At 37.5% G+C, this 23,304-nt stretch overlaps 1 protein-coding gene across 2 annotated transcripts in view; it reads right to left on the reverse strand.

Moving 5' to 3' along the window:
- The window catches only part of Arl4 (ADP ribosylation factor-like 4), a 50,326-nt gene that overhangs the window by 25,218 nt on the left and 1,804 nt on the right, over nucleotides 1–23,304 (reverse strand). The gene's annotated exons all lie outside the window — the stretch shown is intronic.

Genomic DNA, 23,304 nt, shown 5'->3' on the forward strand with positions numbered 1-23,304 from the left:
GAATACTTTGCAAGTACCTTTTACGAATGTATCATGTGCGTTATACAAAACGTTTTGAAATTTCGTTAGAAACGCTATGAGTGCCGACTGTCGTGATTACATTCATAAAATTGTATTATAAAGTGTATGTATCGTAAATTGCATTAAAAAATGTAGTACTAAAGGTAAATCTGAAAATGTACATGTATTAAATTGTCCCAAAAGTTTCTCCCGTTTCATAAGGAAATAACAAATGCTTAGAGCATTTTTACACCTCAATTTTTACATTTCATTACATGTTTCATTAGTTAAAAGCGATCGTGTAATGTTAGGTATCTTAAAAGCTGCGTCCTGTGTCTTCGAATTTGGTGCAGCATCCAAGTAGTTCAGTTTTCTGATAAGATGAGAATATGATAAGATGAGTCTGGATTGCTTGAATCTGCTCTGTCCTCGCTTATTTCACGTGTGCGTTTCTTCTTCAGATTTATGTAAAAAAGTGTTAACAGTTTTCAACTATACCGTACATGGTGTATATATTTAAGAATATCGATCACGTGCAGTTTTTAAAAGAACAAACTACCAAAAAGTCGTCGAATCTGCATTGACAATATTATCGTGAACGTTATTGATCGTACGCGGGCCGCTCCACGGAAACGTTCGTGTGTGGCACGCAAATATGTGGTGAAACCGCTGCCATACGTGAGAAACTGGGTGTTAATTAGACGAATGACTGAATTAGCGGCGTTTATCCATGGGAAAGATTGTGTGTTCACTTTCGTACCATGAAAGTAGATCCGCCATTCAGTTTCACCGCGATTGAATTTAAATTCCTCGTGTAACGTCATTCGGAATGTGCTGCGTCTTGGCAAATCAGATTAACAGTTCCTCTTCTATGATTCTCAAGCTACGGTTTAATAAGTCAATTGCGTGCTAATTAGCCAAATTTGTAGGATCGTTTTAAGCGGATAACACATGGAGTTAACGGATTTCTAATTACTGTAATTTATTGGCTCATATCGCTAAATAGATTTCGCCATAAAGAGATTCGGTAAACTAAAAGCTCTTTGTATTTAGAAAAGACAGCTTTCGATGACGGTCAAATTTTGGCGACACGTATTAATATTACTAATTTACGTTTTGATAAGGTTTATGACGCCATGTGATATCGGATCCGTTGAAATATACATTTCCTTGATAAAATAAATCACTTCGTGGAACTTATGATTTAGAGAACGTACGACTAATTCATGTTTTTGATCAGATTTCTGATATGATATCAGATTCGTTGAAGTTGACGCGTCCTTCATAAAATAAATAGCGTTATCTAGGATCTGTTTTAGTACAGACCATATGGATAATAATTAATACCTTCGTAATTAATGTAATTTATCGATGTATATCGCCAGGCCTGTTCACAAAGAGCCACGCTATGGTCACGCGTTCCTACGCTCAAAGAGGATTAATTTCGATAATACTCACTGATGCAAACATATGCATCGCTATGTACGTGATACTAATCCAGATTATTAGTATTCGATAGTAGGATCGGATCAACTATCGATAGCTACACTTAACTTCAATCCTTAATAATTTCTCAAGTTCATCGTCCACATACGATACGTTATTCGTATGATGCTTCTCAAAGTAAATGATTTTTTTTATAATTTTATTTATTCTTAAAAAGTGAAGTAGTGACAGCAAATTGCAAAGAAAAGTTCTAGATACGATATTTATAAGCCTACAAATGCAAAAGATATGCAAGCTTATTAATATTCATAATCTTATCTTATCTTAATATTTTCTTAATATTGTGCCATTGAAAATTCGAAACAAAATACATCGAAGTCTATTCTTTCGAGATAAAACCAAAGACGTAGCCAGCTTTCATCGTCGAGCAATATTTTCTCTCTCTCTCTCTCTCTCTCTCTCTCTCTCTCTCTCTCTCTCTCTCTTGACATACAAAAGATAAAAATGATCCGACCAACCGAGCGCGGTAAAAAGAAAACAACCGTGAGTTTTCATCGTTTGAACGATTTCGACAGAAGGGACAGACCTGTCGGTGTCCTGGTTCTATTTGCGATAAAAGAAAAAAAAGGGGGAGTAAATACACGCGCGAAAAATGCCCGGCATCTTTGCTGAAACGTGGCGTAATCTGTAACAAGTCTGTAATAACGTTCTTGCGGGAAAGAACGTTCGACGATCACCAGCCCACGTTCACGACCCACTTCGTCATCTAGCCGCTGGCTAAATACGACAAACATTTCATCTAAAGCTTTCTAACTCTTTTGGAGATAATTAGAAACGAAAATGTATTGGATCGGTGCACGTGAAGCGTAAATCTGTTCTCGATGTTTGAATTTTACGGCCCAATATCGTCCGTCAAATTTTCTTCTATTGGAAATTATCAATTATATCAAAGAAGAAATTTTCTACTCATTTAGAAAACGATTGCATTAACGCACGAGTTATTTGAAAGAAAACTACGAACGAAGAACTTGTGACAGCTTGGTTCTAAAAAATGTTCCGATCGCAGAACCTGCAGTTCTTACAAATTTGAAACGATCAAACTAATTAGCTACGGTAGGAAGACTGCATTGTATCATATGGAAATTACTTCGACTAAATACGTGATAAGATACGTGCAGTCGAAATTTTATTTTAAAAAAGAACGTTTCGCATGCATGAGCCTAATACAAAATGCTACGAAGGAGTTCTGATAGAAAATTCTAAAAAGGTTGTGGAAAAGTTTGAAGGAACGAACACAGGAATATGAACGAAAGAGGAAGAAAACAAGGAAAAAGGCTTGGCTGATTTCTCTAACAATAGTTTCATCGCAAAAATGCGAAAGATTGAACTAACTTCCGTGCAATTTGCTCGTGACGAATAGTGTTGCACGCAACGCTATTTAAAGGAGAAAACAAAAAGAAAAATTCCAGCGATTCACAGCAGCGAATTGCATACGCTATACGAGAATATGTTAAATAATTTCCACGAAGGTAGTCAGGATGGATAATAAGTGTTCCGAGTTTTCGTTGGACGAATAACGGGCAACAAGCGAACTCAGGCTATTGCACTTTATGTCTCTGGCTGCAATCTGTACGCACAGTCCGTAATAATTACGCTTCCCGCGTGCGTCTTACGCATTCGTAATTATGATTTTTCCGGTAAACTGGGCTCATTTCCGTTATCCTCGCTATATTTTTCTCAGACAATGATTTTAAAACAATTTTTTTAATCAATGGACCAAACATTTGCTGAGAGCGAACAGATGAATCTCACGGCCGTTGGGAACGCTCGGAAAATTCAATAATTTCTTGTCAGAATAATTATGAGAAGTGTCGGATGGTTTAAAATACATGGAAAAATTACTACAACTATAAACGTGCTCATCGCTCAGAACAGTTGAAATATTCGATAACTTTTAGTCGTAATAACTCAGAGAAACGTCGGATGGCTTAAAATGAATGAAAGAATTACTACAGTCATAAATGTCGTGATCGCTCATAACATCTGAAATTCCAATAATTTCTAATCAATAATAAGTCAGAGAAACGTCAGAAATAAATCAAAAAATGACCAAAGCTATAGACGTCGCGATAACTCGAAATACTTCAAATTTCAATAATTTCGAGACGTAAAAACTAAGAGAACCGTCAGATTGTTTAAAATAAATCAAAGATATCACAATCGTTCGGAACACTCGAGATATTCAATGATCTCTAGTCATTATGACTAAAAGGAGCATCAGATTGTTTAAGATAAACGAAGGCAACGCTAAAGAAAAAAAACCATAGACATCGTAATCCTTCGGAACACCTAAAATTTCATTTTAATTTCTAGTCAGAAATAACGAAGAGAAGCGTCAGATTATCCAAAATAAATTACGAATGGACCGCATTATAACGTTTTTTAAGAAAGTCCGTCAACAAGCTTGACAAGCAAAACGGAACAAAAGAGGACGCGCAAGCTTGTGAGAAGTATGAAAATGTTTGGAGATGCTGGTGGTGGTGTGAAATTTGCGAACATTTCAGCCGGAGATTATTCAATGCACCTATACAATGCAGCTGTGCTGCAATCACGATGCACACAACGCCGCGCCACGTTTCAGCGGTGGCAAAAAGAAAAAAAAAAAAACAAAAACAGGAAGGAAAAAATACCGAAGGAGGCTTTCACTTCACGCCCGATGAGCAGACGGAACCGTCTCGAGGACTTTTCGTTTCGATTCCGTGGCATGTGCCGTTTTAATGACCTCTGAAATCTGAAGAAAAGCCAACGTAGTAGTTACTATTTAAGAAACGTTAATTAAACTTCAATTAATCGAATCCGTATTCCGTGAATTAAATATCACCTTAGAAGAATAACACGCATCTTTAACATTCGACGAATAAAATTAGATATAGCAGAATTTTCGAACACACCCTTAGGATTTGCATGAAGATGAGCGCAGGTTCAAGTTTGAAGTTCTTTCAAAAGTACGTCTATGACTGATGATGAATGAAAAAAGAATGCGAAGTTGAATTGGTGGAGACTGAATCTCAGATTAAATTAACGGCAAGTTTAAAATTGAGTCAATGATAAGTTCAAATTTAAGTTAAAGTAGTTCATAACCGAAACGACGAGTCATTAAAATCAAGTCAAAGACAAGTAAGAATAAATCTAAAACTAAATGAAAAGTATAGATCCGGAACAAAGTTCAACACGTTCGATTCAACTCGTTACGTTCAATGAAGTTAAACTAAGTTAATTTAGATCAAAGGTTTGGTCGAAAGAAGTCTAAGATTAAATAGAGAGTAAGTGTGAAGTTAAGTTTAAAGCGAAACTCGAATTTAAAACTAACATTGAGTCGATGATAAGTCTAAGAGATATTCGAACTTGAGCCAAGATCAAAGTATACTCGTATGAAAATGTAAATTTAAATCGACGAAGAAATATTTCGTGCTTAAATTTCTAAAATATCGCGTATCCAACCAGAATTTATTCTTTCACGAATCAACCGTGAACACGTCGCAGCACGACTGTGCAACAAAACTACGATTTCAGCAATTGGAAGCCCGCCACCTATCGTGTCGCTGTTCCATCATCTCCCGCGGATAAAAACGATCGACTCGGTTGAAATTAATACCAGAAGGGGAAAAAAGTGGAGGATCACAGTGGAGTTCTGTAGCAGTACAAGTTGTTCACCCGGAGAACTCATGACGCAGTGAACCGGGATGATGCTCGATAACATACCGTTACACTGATGTAACAGACCTGTCGGCCCGTAAACTTACTCTTGCGTACAAATACACGGAGAAAAAGAAGGTACAGCCTTGAAGATCGCGGAGACCAGATGATCGTTACTTCAAGGATCACCGATCTTCGCCAATTAAACCCGTCGAAGAACTCTTTTTTCACACTTCTAAGTTTCTAGCTATCCAGACTACAGTAGGAAACTATAAATACCTTGCCTGAACGATATCCATAGCGGCCGAAGGATTTGCAGCAACGAGAAGACGCGGCTGCAATATTTAAATTACGTTGGATCCTTAAGAAGATTCGTTTTCGAGATTGGTAAATAATTATTTATTCGAAATTTGTACGAAATAATAAGAAAATATCGAATTCGGTGAAAGAGCGGTTGATAGGAAAAATTTCAGTTCGGTTAATAGAGAAGATGTTTATTAAGGAGATAATGTTTGATTCTCTTGGAAATTCTTTGCGGAAGAAATGATCCGATTCCCATTGCTTTTTGTTAGTTTTCAATTAAATTTTAGCTGAAGGTGGACTTTTCATTTCGAATTCTGCGCGAATTTGTTCAAACCCTAATAGGAATTATAACGAAAATTATCTTCCACGTTTAATTTCACGGCTAGTGGTCTGTGACTTTGCATTTTTCGCCCAGATTATCGATGTGGCTTATCAATCTTTTAATAAATACACGCTTGCGCTAAGCATCTTGTAACTTCTATAATATATATTTGCAGATGTTTAAAATTCGTTTGAAAATTCCATCGCCATAACTATGACAGTCTCGTTTACACTGCTAATCGAATCTCAAAATATTTTCTATAGCACGCAAGACTAATAACTGTAATACTAGCCAACCAGCTTTAATAAGCTCGTAAAACTTTTCCACGTGTAGTATTCAAATACTGTGGCGGATCACTGTACACACAGATAACAAAACCTATTAAGATCTTGAAAATAGAGAAAGACCAAACAATTTATCTAACTGTTTAATTTTGCACGATTTATCAAACGCACCCAGGAATCTCGTTCTCCGGAGTATAACCATCGCGCATACTCTGAACTACAGCGGGGCTTTAATTTAAGAATCCACCAGTCCCGTGCAGTTTCCTAACGACGTCCATTATTATTAATAACGCTGTTGGACATGCAGTTCGTCGTATGCAACTGTTGAAATTATGGAGGTTTTATTCTTCGACGCGGATGCTGTCCAACGCGAGAAAATTACGTGAAATCGCTCGGCTCGGCTTTTCACGCATCCATGCGCATAATGAACTGGGTAAATGGGCCACGAGCCGAAGACGTATCGCTTCTAACACGAACACGTCTGAGGAAAGCGGGTCGGCTGCTCTTCCTTATCAATTGAGTGATCGGCTTATCAATGGGACCGTGTCCGATATTATTGCCTGGTTTTAGTCCAAGAAATTCCAAACGTTCCAGAAAATTGTTAAATCCGCTGTAATCGTCCTTACGCGTTCTCCTCTTTCCTTTTCTTAAGGAGAGTTTCTCGCGTAACCAGTTAAAAAGAAAAATCGAGAAAATATCTTCCACATGAATCAAAGGTAAAACATTTCAAAAATATACTTCCAAACTTTAAAAGCCGAATTCCAAGGAATGCTACCGCCTGTTTTGTCAGATGCGTCACGGTTCAAGAATCGTTGATGACGGGAGCACGTACGTTGCTTCTAAACGCGTGTTTCTCCAAGCTGTGTTAACGTGATTTAACGTGTTTAAACGTGACGCACACGATAACTGAAAAGCTAATTGATCATCGATCGTCGATCAATTTCGTGTAAAAATTATTCGCTTTATTACAAATTTCTCCAGGCTCTCCAAATATCAAAGACTACGATCGAGCCTAAGATCTTCGTCCGATTTTTTATTTATAAGATTTATTTATTTCTTTTTTTATTTTTTTATTTATGGCAGTTTATATATGCCTCGATGAAAGTGAATACACTCACACTGGTGTACCACGTTGTCATTCATTTTGTCATTAGCTTGCGTTGCTCGGATATGTCCAGGAGATTCGCTGCAAGACTGTCGGGATGAGTGTGTAGTCGCGATTGGTACCCTTTGCTAAATTGGATGATTACTTCCCTTACTGTCGGAATGCCGGTTTTCTTGTTGATTTAGCGGTTCGGAATATACAATCTACATTCGTAATGGCTCTTAGCTTTTTGTCTTGCCATCTTCCTATAATTTTTAAGTTAGAGCCAGAGGCTATGGCGCATGGTTGGTTGGCGTGTGGCCAAATTGGCTTTCGTATTGTCTTGTATATTCATAATTTGTTTATGTTTGACAATTGGTATTTTGGGCCGATCAGATACCAAAGATCTCTTGGTATTTTGCGTCCAAATGTTCTCTCTTTTCGACAGTATACATTTTCCATAGCTTGTCTAAATATACACCAAGATACTTTACTATTTCCTGCTGGGATAATTGTTAACTTTTGCTCGTTTTATTGCTCCAACTGACAGCTGAGATTATGTGTTTTTCCTCGTGGCGAACGTTACGTGGGAGGATTTTGTGATATTCACATTAAGTATTCTTTCTTTCCTCTTTTTTCTCAAGGATTGAATTTTACAATTTTACTTTCGGATAGAACTTTATGTTTATTTATGATAGAACGACAACGAGTAGAAACATCCATAAACTTCTTATTAGTCGGAAATTTCTATTCAAATTAATGTAACCAAAAGAAATCGAAACAAATTTTACTCCTCTTTTTACACCTCGGTTTACAACTTCATTAACCTGTACTGTATAGAGGCTTGCTCTTTCTTTATTAACCGAATGGAACACGGTTTTTCGAACCGCAAAGTTTCACCCATAAGTCCATTGCCAATTTCTTTCCCAAAAAAGAGAAAAAAGACATAACGAAGAATTTATTATCGATCGTAAAACTCGCGAATTAGCTTGAGAAGTTTCACGTTCAGCCGTTTGCGGACGAGTGTCGAACAAAGTCGTGAAAGTCGATGGAAATATTTTTCGAGCAAGTTGAATCGATCGAAGAACGAAGATACCGAATACATACATCTCAGTTTCAAAATCCATCGTGACTGTGAATCCCTGCTGTTCGAATCAACAATCGCGATTTATCGTCCGACGCCGGGTTTATATAATAAAGGAGTCTCGTTTCCAACGCGTTACCTCGCTTTCACTTCTTCCCCTGTATCAGTTTATTGATGCGTATACGTGGTTACGCTTGCTGAAAAATTCACACGTGACACGCGGTCATTCATCCTATGTGTTTTCTACGAGCTCTGTTCCGGATCTATTCTCCACTTGTTACCTAACGTTGTACAGGAAGAAACCGAGATACTGTAATTTGTTCTTATCAAACAGGTACTCGGAAATGGGAGAAATTTGACAAGAATTCTCCATACGACGGCGAATCAACGTTTTATTTGCAGGTTTCTCAGTTTTATCGATCTTTAACTAGTTAGCTGTTTTTGACGAGTATACTAGTCATGAAGAAATGGCGATATTTCGTGTTACGACGAGTATACTCGTCGTGCGTAAAAGGTAATCACAATTTGCTGTTTAAATTGCAATTTTATTAGAAACTGAAATATGTTCGTAAATTTTCAGATGTTTTGAATATTTTGAGGCAAAGACGAAATAAAACGAACAAATAAAAAGATATAAATAATTGTTATAAAAAACTGTACATAATTAAACAAAATAATTGTTCTTTCCTTTGTCCTCTGCGACATATTTTAGGTACACATTGTTCAAAGAGGTCGCAACAGCAAACTGGTTAATGAAACTTTAAAGAGAAATGAAAATACCATGGATGTTTGATGTAAAAAAACTATGCAGATAATGGAGAAAATTAATGAGATTCGAAGGATTTTTCGTCTTAAAAATTATTAACAATAATACAATAATTTGTTTTTGTAAAAAATCGAAAAATCGGAGAAAAATAATAAACATTTCGATACAATATTAACTGAAAATTTTATTTCTAGGATTCTCAACTTTATTGTTCCTTAATGAGATTAAACAGGAGATCAAAGTACGATAGTTTCCTATCGTAGAGAAAGTATCAAAAAGATAAGGAAAATGTATAAAATTCCAAAATTTTCAATCTTAATGATTCCTAAACGGAGAAAACAACAACTTGCTATTATAAAAAAAGTAACAATCGGCGGAAATTAATAAAATAATTGATACGAGCGAAAGGCATAGATTTTATATTCAAATTTCATGTTTGTCAATTGTCTATGAATTTATAGCGCATTCTAAAATAAGTGACCCTTAATTTTAATTGCTTTTGACCGGTTTTAATATAAAATGTGCCAGCAATTTAATGTGATTTTATAGAAAAAAATTTGCAAAAAATCAATGAAACTTTGTATTAATAAAAAACTCGATACGACTCTCTCAGTTTTAATGATTCTTAAATTTTATCTTTATTATTGTCTGGTAACCCGATAAAACGTTAAAACAATATACCAATGATCTCAATCTTCCTTTACCCGCGTTCCCTTATCAATGTCCCGCATAAACAGGACAAAGCCTAACTATAATCTACCCAGTTCCTACTTGAATGTTAATATGGTGTAATGGAAAAACACGGAGCTCTAAATAAGAGGTAAAAAGGGGAGCCATTGTTAGTCGTTAGAGGTTACCTTTAGCGTATAGAAGAGCTTAACGAGCTCAATTCACCGGCAAGAAATGCTAATAACGAATTAAGCTTGCCAGCAGATGAATTGTCAACGCAGGCAATCAACGCAATAGCGACTGTACATATGCAAAGGACACCGTTGTCTCGCAATCTGTTGCTCCGTATAAGTCTTTATCGTGAGATCCAATGTGATTATACCTTTTTAAATCTTCTACGTTCCACTCGTCCTAATCGAGAATAATTGTTGCGATTCTTGGCGAAAGATACCATAGTTCTTGGTGAAAAGTATTACGTTCCTTCGTTGAGGAATAGTACAATTTCTCTTTAGATATTTTTGGACTAATCCTTCAAACTGAAAGTTCGATCAATGGCGATGTGTGAATTGTGGAAATTATCGCGTTAGAAAATTTCTTATATCCGAATGATTTCCTCTTGATACTCAACTTCTTTGCGTTTCTTCTATTCCCCATCTTTTTTATCTGCAGTAGCCTCTTTCTCTCTCTGTCCCTGTCGTTTTATCAACGAAGACATGAGAATGTCTAGATATTCGATTTTCACCGATTGATATCTTGTTTGGAAAATTATTTTCCAAATAATCGGTCAAATGAACAAAACACGCGAAATTTATGCAATATTCGAAAATATAGAAAAGTAACCAAAAATAAAGTTGTCATAATAATATTTAGTAATATTAAGGAAATCCTTGAACTGAAGAGTGTTTGTGGAAAGCGCTGTAAGCGCCAGTAAGAAACAAGTTTTTCAGAGAGGAAAAGGAATCTTACGCATTAACGTAGTCCAAATTCGTAAAAAAGGAAAGTGTATCCGTAGAAGAGTCTGCGTGTGCCGCCTCTTAGTTGTAAAGAAAACTCGATGTTTCATTCGTTTAGACAGATGGCACAGACAAAAGCCAGGAATCGATTAACTAACGTTTATTCGCACTTATATTTTTCTCTACAGAGACGACACTGTAACACTATTTTCCAACGTTATTAACCAGATAGCTGCTGTTCTCTGAAAAGCGTGTACGTAAAACGTGTCGCAAAAAGCAAGCAAGATGATGAGTATACTCGTCAAACACAGTGTATGCATGGCTGTTATAACATAGAGTTAAATTACAATGAAACGACTGTTTTAGTTTTTAATTTCACTATTGACAGGGCTCGTCGTGACACAAAATATTGCCACTTCCTAGTGACGAATATACTCGTCAAAGACAGCTAACTGGTTAATAACTATTTAGAAAGGGAAATTACATTTAAATTCTGTACTATAGCATTCTCATTGCCACGTAAAACATTTCCCAATAAAAAATTATGATTTTTCAATTTTTTAGCGATTACAGCGTTTTTTACAATGATTCTTCGATTAATCTCGTAACATTGTGAAATTACATAAATACCCGGAGACTACTAATAGCACAGCGATTTGTGAAAGGGAATGGTCGAGTGGATGAAGACGACGCCCGACGAGGTCTCGTCGAAGGCGTTTAATAAATCTCGAAGAAGAGAAAGGGTCCTCCCGGCGGTAAATTTTAGGCACACGTGGCTCGATCGCACGCCGTGTATCGGCGTTTACCTTGTTAAGCTTAATCTAGGTAACGAACGAGAGAAACGAGTTGTCCTTTCTCCGAAAGGACCGTTAGCCCGATTTCCACCTCGTTTCGGATATGTCAGAAACGAAACAGGTGCCTGTTTGACGAGGCCATCTGAAACTCGACTCTCGTCGTGATCCTCGATCCTTCATCCACTAGAAACGCTTATTTCCGATCAAAAATCGATCTTGCTCGACCTACTTAACCAGTTGGTTGTTTTTGACGAGTATACTCGTCACAAAGAAATGGCAATATTCTATCTTACGTCATGCGTGAAAAGTAGTTACAATTTGCTGTTTGAATTGCAATTTAGCAATTGCAGCAAATTGCAGTAATAAAGTTAAAAGATAGAACAGTCATTTCTCACTTACTCTGTGTTTGACGAGTATACTCGTCATCGCTTATTTGTTGCGACGTATTTTACGTACACACTTTTCAAACAGCTCGCAACAGCTAACTGGTTAATCCAACTTGTCGAACGAAAGTATACTATGTACGACGTGTTAATTTGTTTTCCTCACATTTCACGCGCTCGAGGCATTCGCACCGCCTTATCGAAGCATTAGAACACTCGAATTTGTTTAGTAATTTTTTCCTGTTGTATTCTCTTTATTAATATTAATATTAATGCGAGACTGAGATTGATTATTAGTCCGCGAATTTTTTATGCAAACTTGTTCATTTGAAAACATAGTCGGAGAAGCAGAGAAGCATTTTCCAATATTATGTGCATTTTGTGCAATGTTTCATTAATCCCGATATTTCTCTTTCACAAAAATTTGACAGGAGAGATATACAATTTTATTTTTATTTCATTAGCGAGCTGAGAATATTCTTATTGTTCGATGGATTCTAAAACTATGATGCTATAAAAATAAGAGATAAAAATATGCGACAACTATTTATATTTATACCACTTTCATCGCACTAATATAATTTACTTCTGTTAGAAAAAAGTCAACGACCGAGTGAGAATTTTGAAATATAAAGCAACCGTGGAACTCTGAAAAACGCTTTGAGCCGGATTGGTAAAGTTAAAAACGGCGGCGTTTCCTGTGATTCAGTGTGTTCAAAGTTCGACGACACCGCCGGTCTAATTCGAGCAATTCTGATCGACTCACGGGGAAATTGCACCACTGGCGTCTGACAGTGTCCCTGAAATGTGCACAGCACTACGCTTCAACCGAATAAGCTTCACCCGAATTAGAATCCTTTGCATGGATAATTTATCGAATGCACATGTTAGAGAAAAATATCTAAAGAGAAACATTCCTTTACTGTGTAGGAGTTTGGTATTCTGATTCCTTGTCGATGGAATTTCAGATGTAACTTCAAGATACGTTAGAACAAAAGCAAAAAAGGAAAAAATAAATATAAATAGCTAAAAAAATAAACTAGTAACCGAAGATTCCAAGATACCAGTCTTATTTAAGATTTCCTTAAACATCAAACTATTGAAAGAAACTGTGGCAAAACGAATGCTCAGCCACCCTTAGCTCCTAAAGATTCCAAAATACTACGTCTGCCTAAAATTATCCCAAGGGCCAAATAGCGAAACGAAACTGAACCCTTAGTCATCGATTCTCCATCATCCCCCCAAGACCAACCCTCAGTCACCAATTCTCACTTTATCAACCAAAGATTCCAAAATAGCAGCGCTATTTAAAGATCTACCTAACATCGAATATACGGTTAAAACAACTTCAACTGGGACAAGAAGCCACCCCTACCAATGGAAGACACCAAAATGCATCTTTACCGAAGGTTACATTAACTAAAGTATCAAATAGTTGAAGAAAGATATCGAAAACTTTGTTGTCCCTACAAAGTAAAAATTCCAAAATACGCCTCTGTTTAAAACTCCCCTAACTATCAAACAATTAAGAGAAAACTGTAGCAAGAAAAATCTCGAACCACCGCAAAGATTCCTGAGTTATCCCAATAGACGTTCCAAAATGCGTCTCTGCCTAAAACTCGTCTAACTATCGAACAGTTAACAGTCAAAGGGTTAAATGAAAATTGTAGTAGGAAGAATCCAGAACCACCGTTATCAAACAAAGATTCCTAAGTTATTCATAAGTCATCCTTGCGAACTGAAGGTTCCAAAATACGCTCCTGTTTTAAATTTCCTCTAAGTATCAAATAGTTAAAAAAACAAAAGAAGAAAAAGAACTGTAGGAAGACAAATCTTGAGCCACCGCTACCAGTCAAAGATTCCTAAGTAGCTCATAAATCCAGAGAAAGAGAGAGAGAGAGAGAGAGAGAGAGAGAGAGAGAGGCCACAGCTGTTTCTAAGCATATCAAAGTGGTCGTTGGCCAAGAGTTAACAGGATGACACCGAGATTAGCAAAGTAGATCGCTGTGTCAATGTTGCAGCTGGCAACGCGGTTGGTTGCCTCGGTGCTGCTATGTCGTATCGGTGGTGTTATCGACTGGCAAAGGGGCGCATGCGTTCCAACCAGCCCCCGTCCTTACAACGGCACATCGACGAGGACGTGGTCGTTTCTAGGAGACCGAACAGTCTAAACAAATGGTATCCGAATCCTTCCACATCCTGACACTATCGTACCATCTTTTTAACGCTCTTCCTTTCGCAACACTCTGTCATCGTCGACTTTGTTCTCGATTAGAAGCGTGAAGTTAAGCTCGTTCCTCGAGCTGCCTCATCTCACGAGCATCTTCTTTTTTTCCGATGAGCATTCACAGGACCAACGAAGAAGGAACGACCGTGAATAACGTCTTCCGGCTGATGATCTTTATTGACGAAAGAATCAGCCTCAAATAGGCTGAAACGCCCATTGAATAAGCTCGAGCAATTATCTGATCAGATTGCGTTTATTGCTGACTGCATCGGTGCTGTCGTAACGCAGCTCGTCGCCTGAAAATATTGATTTCCTATACATTCGCGCCGTGAAAATTGGAATAAACGCTGCAAGTATCTGTATACGCTCCAACTGACGTTCCTCTGTGTTCCATCTTCCTTGACTCGAATGATTTTAGTGAAACTTCGTTTCCATGTACAAGTTTCGATACGCGAAAGTTTCGAAATAATGATCTCCGTGCGATAAAATTAGTATTCGATTATTCAATTACAGTGATATTCAAATATTCAAAATATCTTAAAATTTACAAATATATTTTAGTTCTCACTAAAATTCCAACTTAAGCAGCAAATTGTAACTAGTTTTTACGCATGGCGTCGTAACATAGAATATCGCCATTTCTTCGTGACGAGTATACTCGTCGAAAACAGTTAAGTAGATAAAGATCAGAAAAATCGGTGCGCTCGAAAATGAAGTTTCACCCATGATTTTCTATATATATGTATATACTTGGTTATTCGACGAGGATCCTGAAGATAAGAAATTTTCTCATGTAAAGTCGCACGTGTTTGTCTTCGCATAAATTATTTTTCTGATTAACATAACGTCGAGACGTTCTCCGTAAATAGAGCATCGTGTAAGTAAGACGTGCCTCGAGCCACGTTCTCCACCTTCCACCGTCTGAAAATCTTCCTCGGGGCTGATAAACTGATCAAACAAATTTATCACTTGTTCCGGAACACGACAAGAGACCTTCGTACGTGTTTAACCAATCTGGATCGACGTATAAATCAACAGAAGTCGCGCTAAATTCGTCTTATCGACGCGGAAGCAACTTGGTTTCATTCAATCGTGTTACGCGTTGCACTTTTGCGCCAACGTGTTTCGTCAACGTTACAATTCGCTTCTTCGGGGCAGAGCTGAAACTTCTTCGCTGAGATTCAAAGTACGAACAACCGTGGAAAGTAGAAAAATCGCTGTACTCGCGCTAACACGCTCGGATAGTCCGCAATTGCAAGTCGATGCGATACGTTTGTAAAGATCGATCGTGCTGCACACGCGAGAGCCTCTTCGATTCGTAGATGACGCAGTCTCTTTCGTCGTGCTTTGTTCCTTGTTCTACGCTTCTGTATATTTCTATACATGCGAAAGTACACATTCGGCACGCTTCGAAAACCATAAATACGAGGACAGATATCATCGATTCCGAGGAATATCTTATACACAAGTTAGACGTATTTACAGTCATTTGGATTTAGCAATTTAAAATTCCAAGAATCGAACGAGTACGGTGGTGATCAAGAAACGCGCGAATCATGAAACTTGCAGCGGATCGATGGCCGGATGGCGGCCGTGTTTACGGAGGAAAAGCAGTCTGGAAACTCTTTACCCGGTCAACGAGAGTTCGTAATCGAGAATCGCAACTCCGCACTGGGTTCTGTCGACCATGCAAGCGGAGACGCCGAGCCAGCGAATAATCCGCCTCTCCCTTTCCGCTCCTCGTTCGCTGTGCCGCGACCAGAAAGGGGTTCGATCGTTGCAGAACTATCCACAAAACGATTTCTGATAATATTCTTTGTGGAAGCGAAGCTTATTATGTTCTTCGAGTTCCGTGAAAATACCGCCGTTTATCTTGTTTCTTAAAGCTTTATTCGTTAAACCGTTTTATAAAATTGCTATCTATAGCAAAAGATCTACGACGACGAGGAGAACGTGTTTGGTAAGTTTCTACCAATAATCTTTGAGTAAATAATGAAAAGAATTGAAATAGCCCAAACGTTTCCTTTCTGCATCTTCTCTTTCATAAGAATTCATGTAACTCCTAACCAGTTAGCTGTTGCGACCTGTTTGAAAACTTCGAAAAGCGCGTGCCTAGAATTTGTAAAAGGTAAGCGATGACGAGTATACTCGTCGTAACACGGACTATTGCCATTTCTTCGTGACGAGTATACTCGTCAAAGACAGCCAACTGGTTAAACGAAAGCTCTCTAATTCGTTGTTTTACCTAGTGATTTTGGTGAATACTTTGCAATATCTCAGGCTTGGAAAAATGTTACCTTCCGATATTTGTCGAACAATGTTTCACTATATTCTGAGACTTGCAAGAATATTAGCTCGTGGTATTCCTTGATGAAAATTTTACAAGGTATATATACAATTTTCGACATGGATTCTTGCAATTTTAAGCGATCATCAACTTCATCAATTTATTACATAAATTCCGCGAGAATTTTCTTAATTACCTTATCTATCTACAAATTAATGTCAAGATCAGCTTTCGTTCGAAGCTAATGATACTTCAGAAAGTAAACTCTGCGATTTGACTGTCTGATTTTCTGGATGACCTTCGGTCCACGACATCCACAGGCAGGGACCCTCTTTTATTGAATTATTCGACTCATCCGCATCGTTTCCCTGCAATCTGAAGGGTGTCCCTTTGATTCTCCTATTTGTTTAACGGGACGACGTAGTCGTGTCGCTTTAAATTCCCTTACAAAAAGAATCCTGGCTTTAATTGGTCACTCGATTATGCTCAATTGCACGCAGAAATCTAGTCGACCAACGAAAAAGAGAAAAAGTACGTGCCATGATTTCACAAATCTGTTTTATCAAGCAGAAGAACGTTCCTCCTTTTTGGTCTCTTGCTCTTTTCGTCTTCGCTCGTGTTTTAAAAATCCTAAGAAAACAGAATATTACTAAACGCTTTACTTATGTATATACGTTCCAAGAGAAAAATACCGTAGAAATAAAATTTCATAGTAGAAATTCCCAAAATAAGAATCTCAGAAGAAGAAAAGAAAGAATCCGGAAGAAAATTCTAAAATAGGAATGGTATACCTAAGAAGCAAAAAAGAGAAGATTTCGGAAGAGGGAGAGTATCCCTGGATTTATCTCAAACAACAAAAAACTAACACTCGTAGCAGAGAGCTAAATAAACCTTTGAGCACCCTCTTGGTTCTCACCCTCGCGTCAAAGACAACTCACTTTCTTCACTTTCTTCACACTTGCCCTGACCTTAACCCATGCGGGGTTCTCAAATAATAATTAAACAATCACTCGCTAACTAAGACGACTCGGAAAATATACAACACTTACTTCGTTATTTATCTCTCCACTGTTCAGAAAGTTGAAATTTGGCCTCTAAATGTACATTCACGTGTTTAATTCTTCAATATGTACAACTGCTTGCTATCTTATTCAAGAGAACAGTAAATAAGATTTTATTTTAAGAATACTAAACTTACGTTTAGCGTTGTACAAATTCGCGTTTTATCGACGAAACGTTATTGACCTTTAACCAATCAGCTGTTTCTGACGAGTATACTCGTCACAAAGGAATTGCGTAAAGTTAAAAAATAAAACAGTCGTTTCGTGACGACTCGATTCCAGTATTACAACAGCCACGCACACTCTGTCTTCGACGAGTATACTCGTCATCGCTTACTTTCCGCCACGCGTTTTAGCTACAAGCTTTTCAAAGAGGTCGCAACAGCTGACTGATCAATGTATAACGTAGAGCGATCAAAAAATGGAACGATGTATTCCCCAAACAAAGTTCAGAGTTGAATTTTAAAATATGGAAGTTCAGCTGTCCTGAATAAAGTCTATCAAGCTCGTGTTTCAACCAAGAAAATGCGAAATATATCGTCCTGAAGAGCCATAGATGCAAAGCAGTTAAGAACTAGTTTTCGCAATAATCTATGCGACGAACTTTAAATGGAATCGCAGGATTGCTATCACAATCGGTAACGTGACCGGTAACGAAATACATCGATACACGGTGTAATTAAATTAACTCGACAAAAAAGCAGTCGAGTGAGAAACGCTGAGCACTTGTTTGAATATGTATGTCGTTTTGCTCGTGGAGAGATTCGAGAAAGGCCGCTTCGAAATAAATAACCCACAGTCTTATCGCAGCTAATCTAATCTAGCACATCGGCATCGTATTCCGCGATGGTTACCCTCCACACGATTTATCGTCGATTTACATTCAACGTCTCTCTCCCTCATAAACGAAAAACCAATCCCTGGGATCGCTACCTGCACTTTCGAGCGTGACGAATGTTGGAAATTATTCGTTCGGCTTCTGTTCCAGGAAATGGATAACTTAGAGTCAGCCAGTGATCAGGTAAAAATCTATTTTTCCAAGTGGAAAGTCGAACCTGTCGTACGTAAAAAAGAAGAAAACATTTCTCCATTTTAAGAGGACAATCTGCAGCAATTGAAAATGAAAATCGATACTGTACTAAAGAAAATAATTAGCTGCGTTATGAAGCTAGGAAGGAACCGAGCAACCAAACCCTGAAGAAGCTCGATAAGCGTAGAACCATGGTGATTAATTTCACATTTCCTACAACCTTCGCTATTTGCTCTAATTTGTCTGTGAATGAAACTCGTCCGAAACTCGTATCCTTCTGTTACGTGGAAGATCTGAATCTCAACTTCGATTTCGATCTCCGAAGAATCTACGATGAATTCGTTAATTATCCAAACACCATCAAGACCCACGATTTTCCGAGTATTTTCACGAAAGTGGAATAGAAAAAGTACAGTAACGAGCAAAAGCGTGAACATAATTTTAGTCTTATGCTAGTTTCATCAGAAGGCGATAATACGAGTCATTTATAATCACCGTATTGCTACTTTATTAAATAATTATTTAATTTTGTATAATTACAAGATGAATCTGATCAACAAAACGCAACACGTTATTTTCATTAATATCAACGATACGCAGAATATTTCTCGAAAATAGAGACGGAAATGAAATACCGGTGGTGTTCGCGAGTTCCTCGTCGCGTGCTAACGTCGTCGTGTCGAGATTGTTCAACAGAAACAAACGATCATAAAGCGGCGAAACACAGAACGCATCGTCGCAGCTGTGAAAACACTGCCTTCTGCATTTGGTCGTCGTTTATTTTCCAGATGAAATCGAGCGACTCGTGTTGAACACGAGTCGGATTCGCCTAGTTCTCGGGACGGAGCGTCGAAACAAGCCGCTTTCGCGAGGGAACGGCAACCAGGAATGCCGTTACTAGCTGCACGTGCCGATTATAATCGCGCCATCGATGCGCGAGCGAACCGATTTTCACAACGAAAGTGATTTCACGCGCGATCTTCCGAGCCCGTTACGTCCCTCCGTGTTTTTGCCACTCGCTCGTTTCTTCTTCCACCTTTTTTTCGTTACAAGGTTTTTTATACGTTTGACAAGTAACGGATGTTTGATGGAAGGTCGAGACGAAGAACGATTCTTTGGTGTAGAATCGAGAGAGAGGAACGAGTGTCCGACGTACGTTGGATGCAAGAAGGAGCACGATCGCTTGAGATAAAATCGAGAAGAGGAGGAACGAAATTTTCGCATTAAACGATTACGATGAATGAAAATCGGAGGAACTTCGGAGAGTTTAGCAGGAAAGTGGCAAAATCTTTGGACTGCGAATTCGAGATGAGAAGAAGTGGTTGTTTCGTACGAACTCGAGAGAGAAAGATTAATTCAACGAGGAAAAGATTGAAACAAAGAAAAATGATTCTTTGGTATGGGATGAATTTTTGGTATAGAACGGTTATTATGATTAACGAGTCGGAGAAGCTTCGCAGAGATTAATGGACAAGTGGCAAAGTTTGTAATTTAAGGAAAGTGAATGTAAAGTTTAACTTTAGTAGAAAAATCTTTACTTTCAAATATTGTTGTACGTACTTATAAATTGACAAAGGTATTCTCCAGATAAATGCAGATTTTACACACTGTTTCCTGTACTTATCTCCGTTTTGGAAAAATTCCAATCGTGGGTAGAACGGATCTACCGCCATGAACATCGTTTTCAACGCATATTGCGTATATAACGTTACATACAACTCTATATAAATTGATGTCGCGCTAACATTACGAGAATAATCGATGTAGTATGATTCAGTACATAACAGAGGAGGAACTTGTGAAGAGAATAACTTCGACACAAACAGTGGGGGGAATTCTAAATAAGTATAAAATCTTCTACAAGTCTGTCCCGTAAGAGCAACCAAACTGATGTTAAGAAACTACTTAGCGGATAACGCAAATAACTTTTTCTTTCTCTTACGCTTCAAAGTTGAATGAAAAATTCTAATTCCGAGGTATTGAAGATACGACAGAGAATTGAGCATAAACTGAGCATAAATTAAAGATACGAGGAATAAAGCAAAAGCCCTTGGACGATAAAGGGATCAAAGTTAACGTTTAACGCGTCATCCGTCGATCCACGAGCCTTCAATATCGTCGAGGTAGAAAAAAGAAAAAATGTCCGAGCTACCCGACTCTTAACCCTGTGCTCGTGCATGTATGCGATACTCTTTGACTGGTGGTTTTAGTTGTGAGCGTAAATTATTGGAAATCCATTACTTCTGAATGAAAAGACTTGCACGAGCCCTCGTGCCCGTGTCTTGCCTTAGCCGATAATGCCGAACCGACGAGTATATAATATATTTATTTCCGACGAGATCACTGCGTGTTTCGTCAGGATGAAATTCTTAACACAATCGTGTCTTTCCATTAACCGCTTTGTCATTAGAGGCCTGAATCTCTTCTTGTGAAATCAACCTTGAGGAATTTCATGAAATCGATCGCTGGGAAACGAAGAATTGGGAACCTGGAATTTTCAAGAAGCGAGCACACGTAAGAAATTGTGAGGATTCGAGAGCCAGCACGTTTCAAGAAGAAGAAGAAAAGGAGAATTGCTTACGGATGATACCAATTTTCCCAGAGACGTATGATCTTCCATTACAATGGTGAACCCCTGCTGCAAAATTGATCGCATTTCTACGATGATTTGGTGGCAAGCCTTTCGCCAAATCAAATGGCTGCAAGATAAACTATCGAAATTATCGTTCTATGGTTTTACGATAAATAAACTGTACATTTTGGAAAATTGTGGATTTAACGCTGCATAAATAATCGTGTTCGTATACGAATTTCGTAAACAGCTAAAGAAACTGTGACCTGAAACATAAAAATTTAACAAGGCAGCAAATGTTAAGGATATTCTAATCTACGCAGCGATATTTTAATATTCTAATTTAAAATGCAAAAAGAAACAAGCGTGACGCCATTTGCGTCTCTTGTAATGTTAAACATTCTCGAGCATAGTATATATAATTTCATAAGCAATGAAATAAGAGCAATGTGCGATACCGGTGCTCATAAGATATTCAGTATATCGTGAAACTGACCATTCGTCACCGTAACGCGGAGACGATGCGCTCGTTACATTTATGAGAACAATTAAGGGCAGGCAGGAACGTGAAGCAATTAGTGCGACGCGTATGCAGATGCAACGCAACGATCAAAACATCGTAGCGGTGGCGAGACACGCACCGGCGCGAGAGGAAACGCCGTATCGACGACGAGAATGCATCATATGTGTCGGTGGTAAGAAAACGCGACGAGAAGCGGTGCACGTGATACGACGCTTACCCGACGCGTTTATAGAACGGTTGAATATTTATAAAGCGTGGCAATGACTCCAACCGAATGTTAAAAGTATCCACGTAAGTGCATCTCTCCCGTAAATACGCCAGGGGATGCTCTTACTGCTTACAAACTGAACTGTCGTTGTACAGAGTTATTCGTTTTTGAGAATTTGTATTTTCGACGTGATCTTGCGTAAAATACTTGGAAAAACATAGTATTTGAGTATATGACGTATGTATTATAGGTTTAATAGCGTGTTCGATAAAATTGAGAAATACAGTGGCTGCAAAGGGTACTTTTACACCGTTGTATTATTATAATATACCTTGTTATATTATATGTATACCTTGGCATATCAAGTTTCATATCATTTAGAAGTACTTGCATATAACTACAAAAATTTAATACTATGAAATTGATACATGGAAAGGAGGTGATACAAAAAGTGCTTAAATAAGGTTACGTGCGATACTTTCTGTAGTCACAATGGAACATTTAATCTTAAATATAATATTGGTAAGAGCAATAGTTCATAATTTTGTAAATGGAAAGATATAAGATTAAATAAGATAAATTGTTCTGACACTTGAGTCTCTATCCGTCATAAAGTTTATATCCTCTTCAATTTAAAAAATCAGTCTTCGTTCGTCACTTACATTCATTTCAAGTTCTCAATTATGGAATATTCCATCTACGAGGCTGCTTGATTTATAGAGATGCCCATAAAATAACGTTTAGATTAGTATAAAAGTGTGTATACGTGAGATTTTCCATCGAGTATACCATCTGATGGTATTTCTAGGATTTTTTACGGTTATTAAAGGGCAAAGAGAACAGGTATCCATTCATAAGGCACAGTGAGAGAAATGAAATAACCTTGACTGCTCTACGAAGCTGTCATCATCGATGCACAGCTCCGTCCAAGATTCATTCACACGCCATACGAGCTCTGCGACGATTCGATCGAATTAACCTCTTGCCTTATCAATTTTTCCCTAACCATATACGTCAACGTTAACTATTTACTTCTTCCATCTAATGTGAAACATTTACATATATGTTATACGCAATTTATATCAATGATTCATAAACTGGAGGTAAAGGATAAACTATAACTAACTAGTTAACTAATTTATAATCTTTTAATTTTGAAGTAAAGTTAAAATCAAAATTGAATTTTTTAATACCAGTAAAATATCTTTCGAACAATATGATTGGTTCTTCTCAAACAATATATCTCGTGATTGGTCCTTGTTGAACTGAAATATTACTTTAATACCTACATATGTACAAATAGAATCTGCTGTCGTTGTAATTGGTCCTTTTTAAACAATATATCGTGTGATTGGTCCATCCATATATCGTCTAAGACGAAACATTGAAATATTGTATTTACGTAATTCGTATTCAATAATCCATTCGATAATCTTGTAATATTGAATTAAAGTCAGAATTAAAATTGAATCTATTATATTTAACTTCATTCCACATAACGAATAACATAACGAATACGATATTATATTTCTTTGATTTTTTTAATTAATCTGAATAAACATTTGTCTTATCTACTAAATATCATAATAATTGATCTACTTTGAATATTTTA

The sequence above is a fragment of the Bombus fervidus genome, chromosome 12, assembly GCF_041682495.2.
Source record: "Bombus fervidus isolate BK054 chromosome 12, iyBomFerv1, whole genome shotgun sequence".
NCBI classification, from domain to species: domain Eukaryota; kingdom Metazoa; phylum Arthropoda; class Insecta; order Hymenoptera; family Apidae; genus Bombus; species Bombus fervidus.